Raw genomic sequence first — 15,531 nt, 5'->3', positions numbered from 1 at the left:
CCTATGACCCCAGCTGACTTCCTGCCCTTTGGGCAGGGGGCTGGACTCGATGATCTCCCGAGGTCCCTTCTAGCCCTGATGTCTATGAAATGAAACCTTACAGACATTAGTCCTTGTACTTGAAAGGCCCAGCTAGGGATTTTTTCCAGCAGTCTTTAATCCTGCTCCAAGCAGTTTGTGGATTGGGACTAGGAACTAGTAACTGACAGAGGTCAGCAGTCACCCCCCCACCACAGCCACCAGGTGGGAGCAAGGACCAGTGCACCTTAGCAGCTCACGGAAGACCCCCCAGGAGCAGCTTACATCGTAGCATATCCCAGCAGTTCATCTCAGCAGCTCACCGAGGAGCAGCCCCCCTGGACCAGCTTATAGGCTACCCGGGTGTGGCCCCCCTATCCAGCCAGTTAGGGTGAGGCAGGTATATGGTGGTGGGCCCCAGGGCTCCCTGCCTTGGATGGACCTCCCATGTCCAGACTGCCTAGGCTTGGTAGAAGCTCCCCAAGGGGTGAGGTGTGGCAGGGCACTCTGAGCACCTGTCACTTTAGGAGTGAGAAGCGAGTCAGTAGTGACTGGCTATGCGGTAGTAGCTGGCAATCGGTCAGACACATGACCCTCTAGGAATGGGGCTAGCAGTCTATAAGCCCCAGCCAGAAGGCAGAGCAGATAGTTATCTAACAGACAGTTTGGCCCTGTAACATCTGGTGGACAGAACTGTAAGGGAGGCGGGGGTCCCAGTAGGCCCAGGGAGAAGGTGCCAGGAGGCCCTGGAATATGCAAGTGACCCCAGGAGGGCTGAGGAGAGTGGAGAGGCCCAGGTGGGGTTGGACTATAGCACTTAAACCTTAGAGTTTAAAAGTACTTTGTGGGTTCAGACAGACGTGCAGCTCTCAGCTGTAACTCAGAATGATTTTTGCAAATTATTCTGAGTTACAACATTACCCCAGACCAAACAGAAGTTCAGTGTTGGATCCAAGGGGGAAAGGAATCTAGCTGCTGGCAGGGAGCTGCAGCCAGGTTCCCATAGGAACTGCCAGGGCTCTCTGCCAGTGCTGTTTTCAGAATTTGTATATTAGTGACATTTCATTTTAATTGAAGAAAAAAAACACAGATTTTAATCAGATAATTTTGGATTTTAAACAGAGAAAACAAGGATCCTTAGTAATAACTATAATTATTCTTCTGTAACATTTTCCAAACCCTATCTTCTACCTTTAGAAAACTTTATTCAGGCAACTCTCTGGTTCAGGGCTTTAAAATTCAATGTTCACTGAAAGAATTAAGTCGGTTTTTACTGCTTCTGTTTATTTCCCTTCTAATGGACTGTTTCTAGCTCAAACCATGTAATACACACAATAAAAATCCTGTAAAAGGAGTTTTGTTTCAATAATGACTTCAGGACTGGGCTCTCTGAAAGTAATCCAATATCAATGCCTTGACTGATTGCCCAGTAGGGGTGCTCATGTAATGCATAATCATTCCTACACGTTGCTCATCACCATTGCATTAAACTGTAATTTAGTTGAACTACTTCTAAGACTCATTTATTACATCATGAATTCTGTAGATAGCAATGGTGCCATAAATGCAACTATAAAGACAAATTGTTATGGACCAGTCATACGTTTACAAACTTACACAAAATGAATATCAGGGTTTAATTCTGAGCTATGTTTTAAAAGGACATTGTGCATACTGTCTATGACAAGGAGTTTTTTATTTTTCATGCTGCATTTCACTTGCTACTGAGCAATGAAATGCAACAATTTCATTGTTTCTGAGCAGTGTGACCTACTCAAAGGATTAAGTATGTTGTTTTTTTTTCCAAATGGGGTATTTATTTCTTAATGACTAATACAGCTGTTAGTTTTTCCCAGCAAACAAACAAACAAATTAAAAAAAAAATCACATGACAGATTATTGTGTTGGGGTAAACATAGCTTATATATGTTAAATGAGTAGTGATGAAACATGAGGAATTAAACTGTCTGAAATGATCTAGAACTTACATGTGGATATTCCCCTTTGAGAAATATATGAACAGGGCTTTGTGAAATCTAGAATTTGAATGCAAGACCAGACACAAGCCCAGAGGTCTATTTTGACTCATGAGAGTGTACTGTGTATACATGAAAGGTTATTAAAAGCCTCCGAAAAGTACATTTTAAACAGACGATCATTTTTATTTTGTACTAAGAAACTATCCAGTATTGTAGACCTGACAAATATTAAAAACAGGCTATATAAATCAGCATATTCAGCAAACTGTTCTCACCAGATTACTGAGAATCAAAACTGCCTAGGCAGAATATCAGTTTAAAAAAAGTATTCCACATTACAAACACCAACTGCCTTTGTGCTTCCCCAGTTTATACTGCAACATAAAAATGTAATATACAAGTAAGTTAACATCTCAACCAAAATATTTCTTCAAAGTGCATCTTCCCGCAGTTTAAGGTAAATTTTCCCTTTTTAAATTAATTTTAATCTACTACAGATTGGCATTAATTGGCAAGGCTTAAATCCTTGTTCAGTTTTCTGTACTGTACAACTAACTTGCACTTCTAAATAAAAATCATGTGTAAAATGGTGAAAAGTGAATATCTTAAATAAATGCAGACAACATTTACAACCAATTCTTCCACCTAGTTTTAAAATTAATTCTTCTTAGGAAAAGTTAAATTTATAGTAGAATGGACACCCTATTATTAGACCAAGAAGCAGCTCTGCTATAGTTAAAGGTTGACAAGAGTTGTTTAAAAGACAAACAATTCAAAGTACACCAAAACCCAAATGCTGACTTGGACCATCTTGAAATATATCCTTCCTTACTAAAGTGTGAGATAAAGGACTGCTCCACATTTGGGATCACTTAGATAACTCAGTTGTCTGATACAAATGTACTCCTCCCTCAGTGTCTTTTTGGGAGAGAAAGGGGACCAGGAAGTTTATCCTGAAGAAGATATTCAGCATTAATTTTAGAACTACAGTCTTCAAGTAATTAGCTCAAGGGAGAAAACATAAGACATATATGTACCAGAGGACTATAAGGTCTATCAGAAGCAGAAGGTTTCTGTACAGCTTTTTGTGCAGGGCTGCCACGGACCTTTAACTCTGTACCCCTTGGTTTTTCAAAGATTTGAATGTAATTGGATTTGATGCTTTTGAAATACACAAGTCAGCACTGGGTAATCTTCTGTGTGTATCAAAGTTTTAGGGCATGTAATTATGATTAAAAGAAATACTTTGAGTTGTTCAGGGATGATCTATGGTGAAAAGCTTTGTGCAAGCGACTGTTAGTTACTCATGCTCTGACTGACTTTTGACTACCACAGTGAGCTGATAATGTAAGGGGACATATTGGTCCCTCTAGCTTTTTCTTTTTTTAAATGAAGGAATCAAAAACCTTCAGTTCCATCACAACACTTAAGTACTTGCTTTAAAAATAACTGCTTTTTATATCTAGCTACAATTTACCCAGTACTGCTTGGAGATTTAAGTGGATAGATTCTTGTACCTTTACAGAACTGCATGAGCGGGGGAGAGGGGTAGGGATCTCACAGCGTGCTGTACACAAATGGATAATAAAATTAAAATATATTATAGTAGGTGTTTGACTTTTAGTGTATGATTTGATTTATTTTCTGGTTCTAAGATGGCAACCCCGCCTCCCAAAAGGAGTATTTAGTGGGAGGACAGGGGGCAGCAAGGGGAGGGACTTCTATCTAATACTCCAACGTGGTTTTGCCTGCTCATTCTACAGCAGTCCAAACAGTGAAATGCAGTAAAACCAACAACCTAGAATACCACTAACCTTACCAAGGCATTTACTGTACTGTGATTTAAAAATTAAATGTCATTTCACACTACAACATAATTCAATTTTCTTGTCTGTTCCAAGTACTTTGCAGGCAAGTATGTTTCTGATTAACTGTGATTCTTAAAACAGCTATTACTAAGCATACAGAAATAGGGACACGTTGGTTTCCCTGTAGAGTAAAAACAGGCATCCAACCCCTCAAATGCTATACATGTATATTCTTGAACATTTAAATCTCCCAGCAGGATTACATAATGAGATGTAGTTCTTGCTTTCTTAGTTCTTGCTTTCAATGACAGTTTAATATTTGTATTCAGTTAAATTGAGATTTTATTGACCTTTTAGTGATGTACACAGAACATTAAAAGAGTAAGTAAATTCCAAGGGGATTTTTTTATAGTTATCTTAATTTGGTTTTACAAAAGATAAGATATATTCTACAAATAACGTACATCAGTTAGCGACACTCACTCTTTGCAAGTGAATTCATTATTATTTTTATTACTGCTGAAGCATGACAGTAAGACTCTGCAAGCTACTCTATACCATATAAAGTTAGGGATTTTACATGAATGTAAATGCTACTGAAAATTATGCCCCCAAGCCCCATTTCATTTTACCTACACATACACTAGCAAACAAAAACTTTTTTTTAAAGTATCATTAAATGAATATAAGTATCAAAAGCAAAAGCAACAGTTATCCAAAGGGGAAGTCATCTGAGGCCCTTATATCTATCATGCAAAGAATTAATTTTGAATTACATCTAAAAGGTACACTTACCAAGTAGTGCCTGGCAATATTTAGCAAGACTACGATAAGTCCACACATGCTTGTTCCTTTACATACCCTATTGCATCAATTACATGTTAACCAACTAATTTATCATATCTGAGCACAATTTTATGCTATAAAGTCCATCCTCCAGGAAGTGTAGAGATGCTATAGTCCCTCCACACTCTAGAGGTAGTTTAGGGGGTAGACCTAAGACATACTTCCTGGTATAGGAGGACAAAGACAAAGGAGAATCACCAGCTATATTTGCAAAAAGCAGAAATAAACCGTTTCCCTTAATATTTCTGTATATAAGACAGACTTTTCTTCATACTAGAGTGCAGAATGGAGGGTGTTTGGGTTTTCCCATGCTTCTGGGCTTTTCTGGTTGTCACATGGTGCCAGGAAGGAATTTTTTCCCCCTCTTGTTGCTACAGGGGTCAATTTTGGGGGGGAAGGAAGTTATTTTTATTTATGTTTTGCCTTGGAAGCACTGGGTGCTAGTTGCAGCCAAGACTAGGGTTTTTGACTCCTGTATTCCTGGCTAGAAAGTCTTGCTTTTCTATTCGGGGTCAGAACAATCACCACATTTGGAATCAAGGACTTTTACCCCAGTCAGATTGGCACAGAGGTTTTTGCCTTCCTATGGAAGGTCCTCTTCCGTGGATGTCTCAAATGTATTTCAAATACTTCTGCCCTTCCAGCAGCAAGGCACTGACAACTCCCCCGCCCCCCGCACTTTATCCGTGGCAAGTTAGGGTGTTCTTGGTGTTTTGGAGCATTTGGCCTGGTAGTTGTGTTAGAGGTTTGTTTGTGAAATGTCAAGAACATGTGAGAGACTGTATAGGATGGATTAAATAGGGATGATCCTACCTTGATCAGGGAGACTAGACTAGATGACCTCCTGCGGTGCCTTCCAGCCCTACTCTTCTATGATTCTACTTGATCCAGCTCTATAACACCTGCTCTTAATCCAGAGTAACATCTTTCCTGGGGTCATAGCCAGAGCATACTGCATTTCAGCAACTCTGTACCAATGGAATGGTCCCTACCAGGTCATTTCAGAAAGCTTAAATGAGGGCATCCTTGTGCTACTCTAACTTTTACAGAAAGCCAAACCTACACAGAAGCTGGCATCAGGCAGGACCATAGTGGTAGGATCTGAATGATGAAGTCAAGTCACCTATATCTTTCTCCATCCTCCTAGTGCACACCTGGGAAGCCTCTGTCACTGTTTGACCTTAATAGGAAAAATCAGCTAAGTGATGTCATTGGTTCCCAGATTTGCTTTCAGTGGAAAGCCCATGACTCTGGAATGCACGAGAGTTTAACTTCAGTGTACTACCAAGCATTTATTTGCACAGACTTCTGACTGGAACCTGTGGAAGACCAGGACAATTTCAAGGTAGGGAAACGAGAAGATTTGGAGATTATAACCATGAATAGACATGAGTTAAAAGGGAAAAAAGAAACAAAAAAACCTTGATAATATTCTGCTTTCAAAACAAAGAAAATACACGCTTCCACACTTAAGTAGGTTGAGTACAGAGCATTCTTACTGAGGATACACCCAAAATAGGATGCCTTATGCTTAGGGATGTACTGAACTCGCTATTTCCACAGAAATTGTGAAATCAGGCATTTATCACAAATATCAGAGAAATCTACAAAGACAAGAAGTCCAGCAAAAAAGCAGGGAAAAGCAGGGCTCCATGTAAAAATAAAAGGTTTTTCTTATTTTCTCCTGCTGGGCAGCAGCAGAGCTGCTGCCCCTGCCCCTGGATGCTGATTGGGCAAGGGGGCTGTCCAGCCCTCATCCCTGGCAGACAAGAACAGGCCCAGACCTGCTTTTTTTTCCTCCCATCAGCAGCCACAGCTGCTTGGGTTCATCTCATGCTAAGGAGGTGCTGTGGAGGGTGGGGGATAGAGCCAAGGGAACAGAATGGGGCTAGGGCAGGAGGGGCAGTGGCAGCCTGTCTGCATCTGCGTGGGGCCAGAGAGGGCCAAGGGGGCAGTGTGGCCAGGCCGTGGGGGGGGGAGCAGGGGGGAAGGGGAGCTGGGCCAAGGAAAGCAGAACCAGGCTGGGACGGCAGGGAGAGCATGGCACAGCCAAGGCAGGGGGAGAGGCACGGGGTCTGGCCACGGGCAGTGGTGGCCCATCCCCGTGCACATTGGCCTAGCCCCACATGATGTATCTGGCCACAGCATGACCCCACACACAGGGCTGGTGTCATCCACCCATCTGTGGTACGCCACAGATCTGGAATGGTAGCAGCATTAATTGCTGTGGTTCCCCCGCTGCCAAATTTCCAGATCTCTGGGGCGCCTTCTGGGCTGGATAATACAGCCCCACAATCCGGATTCAGCCCACAGCCCAAGGTTGAGCACCACTGCTTTATGTGGTCTGTTTTGGGTCTTCTACACCCTGGTGCCTCTCTCAGCAATAAACTAGTACTGTTCCTGGTACTATCAAATTAGAAGAGTTAGAGAGATTTTTAGTTCAAGAAGATGCATTTAAGTAGCTATGAGCATAACGTACACATAAAAAAAAGATCAATTGTGGCAAGTATAGTGACTTGTTTAACAAGCAGTAAAGAATCAGATCATTTCTGAAAAAAAACCCAGAAAAATAGCAAGGGAAAAGGCATGCAAATGTCTGAAATGAGCTTCATATTTTTCTCTTTGTCTTAAAATATAGACAATATTGTATCCCTGAACTAAAAAGAAAATGCACTGTTGCATGTGCGAATTATGGAAGACTAGCCAAGAAAATACTGAGGTTCAGACTTATATTCATCATACATAAAAGTTAACATAACTGCTTCATAGTACTTGCTGATATGTCTGAAGATAGTTTCATAGATGTTAGGGTCAAAAGGGACCTATTTGATCATCGAGTCCAACCCCCTGCCCTGGGCAGGAAAGAGTGCTGGGGTCAGATGACCCCAGCCAGGTGTCTGTCCAATCTACTTTTAAATGCTTCCAAGGAAGGGGACAGCACCACCTCCCTTGGAAGCATATTCCATATTTTGGCAACCCTCGCTGTAAAGAATGTTCTCCTGATGTCTGGTCTGAATTTGCTCTCTTTCAGTTTGTGGCCATTATTTCTAGTTACCCAGATGGGTGCACTGGTGAACACTGTATCCCCTATTTCTTGCTGACCCCCCTCGATGAGTTTGTAGGTAGCCAGAAGATCACCTCTCAGCCTCCTTTTGCAGAGGCTGAAGAGGTTCTGGTCTCCCAGTCAGCCCACACAGGGTTTTTTCCGTAGGCCTTTAACCAGATGAGTGGCCCTCCTCTGAACCCTCTCCAAGCCATCCACATCCCTCCTAAAGATACTCAAAGGCAGGATCCAGGTGGGCAGGCATATGCAGTTTGTGACGCCACAAACTGCACGTTGCATGTTAAACCATACCCTGCGCCTCTAGTTTGCAGCTTTGGGGCAAAATTTGCTACCAGGATTTCCAGCTAGGAGCTGTGAGGGGCTGATCCGCAGGAAGCACAGGTGGCTGGAGACCATAGCAGCAGTGTGCAGAGTCCTCCTTCCCTGCTTGGCTCCCTACTAGCAAGGCAGACAAGGAGGAAAGGTGCTGGGCAAGAAGCAGAGCTTAGAAAGAAGAATCTATACACTGTTGATGCTGACCCTGCCAGAGCTGGGCTCCCTGCACAGCTCCCAGCTGTAATACTTGATTCTAAAGACAAGGCTTTGTTTTCCCCAGCATGATGGGGGGGGAACCCCAAAAGCTCATCTTGGAATTGAGTAAATACGGTACATAAAAAACTCGGTAGGAGGTGAATTCTAAGTAGACCTCATGCAATGGGAAGTTGTTTTATAATAATAATTTTGGCTAATTTTTAGCCATTTCAGTGGTAAAATTAAAGTTGGTATTTTATATCTCCTAATTTCCTTAACTGATATAAGCCAAATAGGATTTTCTCTGTCAAATGCTACATTTTCAGGTTTTACCATTTGCTACTTAAATCAGGCTTGTCCAACTTCTTAGTGGCGAAGGACTGCAAGCTGAAGGGGCCGCACTAGGGGAGGTAACAGCCCACCCTCACCTCCCTGGCTGCAGGCACCCCCACTGCACCATGCCATAAGCTCCTGCAGCATCACACACAAACAGCCCTCCATGGCTGCACTGTGTGTACTGGCAGAGCAACTGAGCTGCTCCATGCATCAACAGGCCGAGACACAAGGAATAGGGTGAAGTGGCAGGCTGCCCCCCTCCACTGCATGCATGGCCCCTGCCCTCTCTTTCCTTCCACCACAGGCTTTCCCCCTGCTTTGTGCTGTGGGCTTCCCCAGCACTGCAGGCCATACTGTGCCACACCACAACAGCATCTGGGTCAGGGACAGGAAGTGAAAGCCAGAGAACAGAGGAGGAGCACGGATATCACAGCTGCAACTGCTGGTGCAATAATGGGAGCCTTGGCCAGGAAGAACACGATCCGAGGTATAAAAGTAGGGAGGGGATCAGGCTGAAGAGGTATGAAACAATGCAATGCACATTCCATGGTGCAAGACAGTGGTGATAATGGCAAGGTACATATTTGTGGCTGCAAAAGTAGAAGTACTGGTCAGAAAATTCAACAACTGAAATTCCTTGTTTGAGCATGAATCAGGTGGGCTGTCTGTGAAACATCCCACTGCTTCTAAACAAGGTTTGTCTTTCACTAAAGTACCTCTACCAAGAAATGAACACTGAGGTAATAGTGGCAAGACTTCCTTGCAAGAAGACATATAAACCCATAATCTGAACGAATCAGCATACAAAACAAGATGATAGATGAAAATACATACTGTATTCTGTATTAAGAAGACCAGGTCCACTAGTGTCCTACAAAAACAAAGAAATACTTATCCTCTATTAGAGGAAGAAGATTGGAGAATATAATTTTAAAACTGCCTTAAAAAAATTTGAGAGGAGATTTTGGTCAATAGGTATGTTTTTCTTGGACACCTAACCAGATCATTCCTTGGTTGGATGCATGAGGAGAAACCAGAAAGATGGTCACTACCAATGAAAATATATTTGTGAAAGTGTTGGGTAAAATATAATTGAAAAGCAAAAACAATGATGGGATAGCACATTCACATACATTAGATGAATGGTCTTTTTTCAGCCTGGCTAGGTGATTTTGGCTGGTATATTAGGAAAGAGTGATTTTGGAAAGAAACCACTATTAAAACAAGTTAAAACATCCTGTTCCTAATAAAAGCAGCCGATTTGGGGTTGTTGAACCCCTAAAATGGGCTTCACTATCAGAGAGCAGATACTCAGTACTTTCTGACAAAGACCTCTGCTTCTAAAGTCAATAGTAGACACTATTTTCATCATGAGTACGGAGAAATCTTGTCGCGTGATGGAAACATCAATCAACATGCCTGCTTTGACATTTGAAGGGCATGCTGTCCCTGGCGGGGGAAAAAGCACCACATCAGCTTACATTGGCAGCACCTACTAACTAGGGAAGGTAAGGAAGTTGCTGGTAGAGTCCAGCCCATAGGCAGAAATTGGTAGTGGGGAGTTAAGCCTGCTCTCTCTGACTGTCACAAGGATGGACTAATGGATTAAAACCTATTCCACTCTTCTTTCCACATACCACATCAGCCCCAGAATTACACATACTGCCTCTGTTCCTTACCTTCCACTTTTCATTGTGATCTGGGGCTGAATCTGTGTCTGGGGACATTCGGGGCACTTGGTTCTCTCTCGCACCAATTCCATTCTCTTCAGTACTGGTGCGATTCTTTGGGCAGTGCAAATGGGCCCTGATATTTAAAAAACAGAGGGGGTGATAGCAAGGGGAGAAATCAAGTTCATTTCCCCTTGCCTAAGCCCTCTCCACTGGCAAGCTGCACCAGGGCAATGGGGCTTATAACAAAATACTGGATAATATTAAATTTAGAGGGGCCACCATTTAAAGGCACTACAGAAAGCTACCCTGAATTATGAGGCTACCTAATTCTCCAGGTTTGATCTTCATAGGACATTATTTTTAAGCATTCAGCTAGATATTTTTCAGTCTGCTGGCTAGAGGAGGGCTTTATTTATTTGAGAGGAATGATGACCAGCCATTCTAGTCCTGCAGTGTTTGCATCCAGTGAAAATTATTAACTACAAGAGCTGATGAATTTTCCTCCGGAAGAATCTCACCCTTGTTTCTCTTGCTGTTTAAATATTGCACTAAAAAAACCTTTATAAAATGCAACTAATTTAAAAGGGGAATGCACAAATGTTGGTAGAACATAGCTCAGGGCTGTCCCATTTCTGAAGGGCCACAGGCTTCATGTGGTCCACACCCCTGCTCCCGAGGCTGCACCTGTGCATCAAGAGCCAGCCCCCGCCCTCCCCACAACACGCATGCTGCAGAGCTCAAACCAGACCACGCAGCTAGTACCCCCCATGCCATGTCCCTCAGCCATTTAATGTGCAATAGGCCACATGTTCAAATTAAAGTGCAATACAGATGGGACAGAGACATTATTCAAACGTAGAACATTTTTTGTGGCTGGTTTTCCAGGTTTACCCCATGATAAATTGATCTAGAATCATAGAAAATTAGGGTTGGAAGGGACCTCAGGAGAGATCATATTGGCCAACCCCCTGCACAAAGCAGGATCATCCCCAACTAGATCATCCCAGCCAAAGCTTTGTCTAGCTGGGTTTTGAAAACCTCCAAGGATGGAGCTTCCACCACTTCTCTGGGTAACCTGATTCAGTGTTTTACGACCCTCCTAGTGAGAAAATTCTTCCTAATAGCTAACCTAAACTTCCCTCCCTGCAACTTGAGACCATTGCTCCTTGTTCTATCATCTGCCGCAACTGAGAACAGTCTAGCTCCATCCTCTTTTGAACCTCCCTTCAGGTAGTTGAAGGTTGCTACTAAATCCTCCCTCAGTCGTCTCTTCTCCAGACTGAATAGGCCCAGTTCCCTCAGTCTTTACTCAGAAATCATGTCCCCAGCCCCCTCACCGTTTTTGTCACCCTGTGTTGGACTCTCTTCAATTTGTCCACATCCTTTCTGTAGTGGGGGCCCCAAAACTAGACACAGTACTCCAGATATGACCCCACCAGTGCTGCACAGAAGAGAATAACCACTTCGCTTGACCTGCTGGCAACACTCCAACCAATGCAGCCCGGTATGCCATTAGCCTTCTTGGCAGCAAGGGCACACTGATAGCTCATATTCCACTTAGTGTCCACTGTAACACCCGGGTCCTTTTCTGCAGAGCTGCTGCCCAGACAGTCAGCCCCCAGCCTGTACCAGTGCATGGGACTGTTCTGTCCTAAGTGCAGGACTTCGCATTCATCCTTGTTTAACACGTGGCAGGTTAAATTTTTTTTCACGCTGATAAATATAATGTCTGTCAGGGGCCTAAGAGTCAAGCTAGGAGAAAATAAAAGCGACCCAAAGCCTTAATCACCCCAGAAAATGCAGGCTTAAAGACTGCAGGCCAAATGCTATCCCACCCTGCATGAGCCCCTGAAAACTTAATATGAAAGGTATGTGGGTCCTTTTCCTCTTGCTGCTTTATTTTAACTTTGCTTAAAGGCTAAGAAGACAGTATGTTACAAGAATAGATGCATTAATGGATTTTCAGGTACTCAAACAGGGTGAATAAGATTGCAGTAAGATGCTCAAGTAGACTTAGGTACATAACAGATGGAGGAGGATCTGAGCCTAATTATTATGAGCAATACTGTGGTACAATTTTTGGCCAACAAGACAGCTGAAGCCAATAATTTAAACCATTAGCAAATCACAGAAAGCAGATTTTCATTTTTGGCCATTTACTTTAAATGTCATAGGTCACCTTTTTACTTTCAAGAAAAGCTTTTATAAACATGCATTTTACTTAAATGAAAAAAGGCAGAGTTAGTCAGGAAATAGCATTTTCTAGCAGGGGAAAATGTGATCTTTTTTTTTCAAAAGTGCTTTGAAATATACACATGAAACAACTGTATCACAGATAGGCATTATTTCTTAAGGAGAAAGGTACTATTTTTCAGGAGTCAAAATGACAGAATTTTGCTGTTAGAAGTCACTAAAATAATAAAGAGTAAGGAACCATTAGAGTAAGAAACAAAGAAAAAGGTATATTAAACGAATGCTGCAGAACATGCATGTCCAAAGAATTCTTTATTTTTAAAGGAATCGTTTCATCAGAGGCACCTTTAAAATTTCACTCTTAAAGTTCCTTATTTGTGAGAGCTGGGAGACAAATATAAAAAAGAATGCATACATATTTATAGAGAAGTGTGAAATTAAAATAAATACTTTAAGTTTACAGAGGTTTGGATACATAAATTAGAGAATACCTGTATAGTTTTCATGTTAATTTATAGTGGAAAAATCTCTCTAGCAACTGCTCTTAAAAGGATGAGCCAAAGCTGACTGGCAGATATCTGGGTGACCACAAAAAAAAATTGTCAGACAAAATTTCAGAAAGCTCAACAGGTGTAGATTTCTGCCAAAGCTGGCACAGAAGTTCTAGCAAGGTTTTTGTCTTCTTCCTCTCAGGAATTAAATACAAGACAGTGCTTAAAAGACACAGTGAACTGATCAGAGCAAGAATTTAAAACGGACAGAATGCTTTCATTTGTCTGAAAGTCCTAAAGCTATGCATATTCTTGGACACTGGCATGCTAACAGTTTTCTTCAGAAATGTATGAAAAGCATATGAAAAGCAAATCAGTTGTTAATTACTGTGAAATGTAAATCTATTTCCTGTACCATATGACGTGACAGAGGGGGAGGGGGACTGAACGTATATCCTACTTTAAAAAATATATATGCCTACTTAGACAGCAAAATAATGAATTTCAGTTCTTCTGTAACCTAATTCCTTTAATCTGAATAAGGCATGCTGACTGAATTCACTCAACTAAAACTGGTTTTCAGATAATAATCAACACGTGCTTTTGAAGGATGTTAATATAACATGAAGCTAATGCTCCTAATTATTCGTGTTTTTATAGTGTTGTTAAATATGCAAATTCATTTCTTTGTTCTATATAGATCTCACATAGGTCTCAATAGATCACTTAGGAAGAGATTACTAATGGACTACTGCCAATGTTTCAAACTTCATTATTTTTGCTAGTTTAAAGTGCTGATACACTGTTAAATGTGATGTTAGCATCTGGAAAAAAATCATTACCATTAGATGGTATGTTTTAATCACTGTATACTGATAATTACTGCTATCCTGAACTTGACTGATTTTTACAGCAGCAGCAGAACACAAGGAAAATCACCACCTAGTGATACATGTGCAAACTGCACTTTGTTTTTGTGTTGGTTTTTTTTAAAAGTACCCAAGAGGATGATTTTGGCTTCATTACTGAATGAATGGGTAGCGATTGCCTCCTCCTGCGACTGGAAATAGATGACACAGAAGAGGGTTGTTTCTTTCTTGTCTGTCTCCTCCTTAGCAAACTCGCACTATAGAATTACACTATTAGCTCTGTTACAAATTTAATATGTGGGTACATTAGAAGGAGAAAGAAATTGCTTTTTAGATGTTGGTTAATTTTACATCAGATGATAATATCATCTACTGTCATTTTCCTTTTTAAAACCACATTTTGCACTGACAAATGCTCTGACAAATATTCTTCAGATAATCTATTAATCTAAGAGGTTTTAAGTTTTTCTTGGGGAACGCGAGAACATGTAGCAATTACATACGTGAACTACTTTGTGAGTACTGCTGCTTTATTGATGCAGAACATGGTGAATAAGCTTGAGATGCCACTTCTCTCATCCAAAGTGGCAGACTGCCCAATGAGTTCACTATATTTTTGCTTTAACAACAACAATGCAGCATGCTAGAAGCTTGTTTATTAGCATTCCTTAGAGCCCCTTTAATGAAATGCTAATAGAAAATAAAAGAGGCACCTACATGATTCCACTGTATATATTAGCAAGTCCTAAAAAATAAACAGCAGCAACAGGCACTTGGAATGCTCTCTGCTTTCCTCTTCCAGGTATATACAAAATGGGACTTACACATTCAGTTTTACAAACATGGGCAGGTAATCCATTACATTACAAACGGAGAACAATTCTGAGAGAGAACCAACATGTGGAACAGTCTTCCTCACAATATGCTGGTATGAGGAAAAATAATAATACAAAATATATTTCTAAGAATTTGTCAATGAAAAATGTATGCATTTTAAACAGGTATAGTGTACTTTTTTTCCTGAGAAATAAGGTCCAATCCTTAATGGTGATTTTAACCACATGCTACAGAATACTTACCCAAATTTATTTAATATAATCAACTATTTTTCATTTGCCTGCACTGTATTCAATGGCCCCAAATCAGTAAACACTGCAAAGTGTTTATTATGCTTTATCTACCAGGGATTATTACATAGCTTCACTAATTGTGATTTGTAGTGCACCCATTTCTTCCTCTGCTACACACATTACTCCAACATTTTATATACCCAAAAGTTGAAAGTTAAAGGTGTACAAAAATGTAGAACAATAACATGTAAACAAACTTATGACAGCAAAAAAGAAATGGACAAAAAAAAGAAAAATCAAAGTTTTAGGAATGAAAAAATGAATTATGCTACTTGTTTCCCTGTTTTAAAGAATCTGAGACAACTGAAGAGCTTTTATCACATTTTTGACACAATTTCAATTAGCAAAAATCTAAACACTCAATCTCTTCTGCATCTCACCACAAACAGTGCAGCAGTTGCATGTCACAATACCAATGCTTCAAAAGAACTATGTAATATGGTTATACCAATACTGAATCTGACTCTCAGATATATTAAATGAGTCAACTAACATGTCCCAAACCACTTCAGAAAAAAGAAAAAAGCTCTCAACAGTAGATAAACATGAGGTAACAGGTTCCCCATGAAGGCCTCACTCCTCATGGGACGCCCATGCCTGCTATGGGACAGGGA

At 41.1% G+C, this 15,531-nt stretch overlaps 1 protein-coding gene and 1 long non-coding RNA gene across 3 annotated transcripts in view; one reads left to right on the top strand and one right to left on the bottom strand.

Annotated features, from left to right (window-relative positions):
* UMAD1 (UBAP1-MVB12-associated (UMA) domain containing 1) overlaps window positions 1–15,531 on the bottom strand; it is a 140,227-nt gene that overhangs the window by 100,417 nt on the left and 24,279 nt on the right. The gene's annotated exons all lie outside the window — the stretch shown is intronic.
* Window positions 98–574, top strand: LOC109309159. The gene is made up of 3 exons (XR_002100822.1): window positions 98–198; window positions 504–510; window positions 564–574. It is a non-coding gene; the product is annotated as an uncharacterized LOC109309159 (long non-coding RNA).

This window comes from Crocodylus porosus, unplaced genomic scaffold (genome assembly GCF_001723895.1).
Source record: "Crocodylus porosus isolate Cpor-Errol unplaced genomic scaffold, CroPor_comp1, whole genome shotgun sequence".
In the NCBI taxonomy this organism is placed as follows: domain Eukaryota; kingdom Metazoa; phylum Chordata; order Crocodylia; family Crocodylidae; genus Crocodylus; species Crocodylus porosus.
Note: the sequence above shows the minus strand (reverse complement) of the source record. Positions and strands in the feature narration are given on the sequence as shown.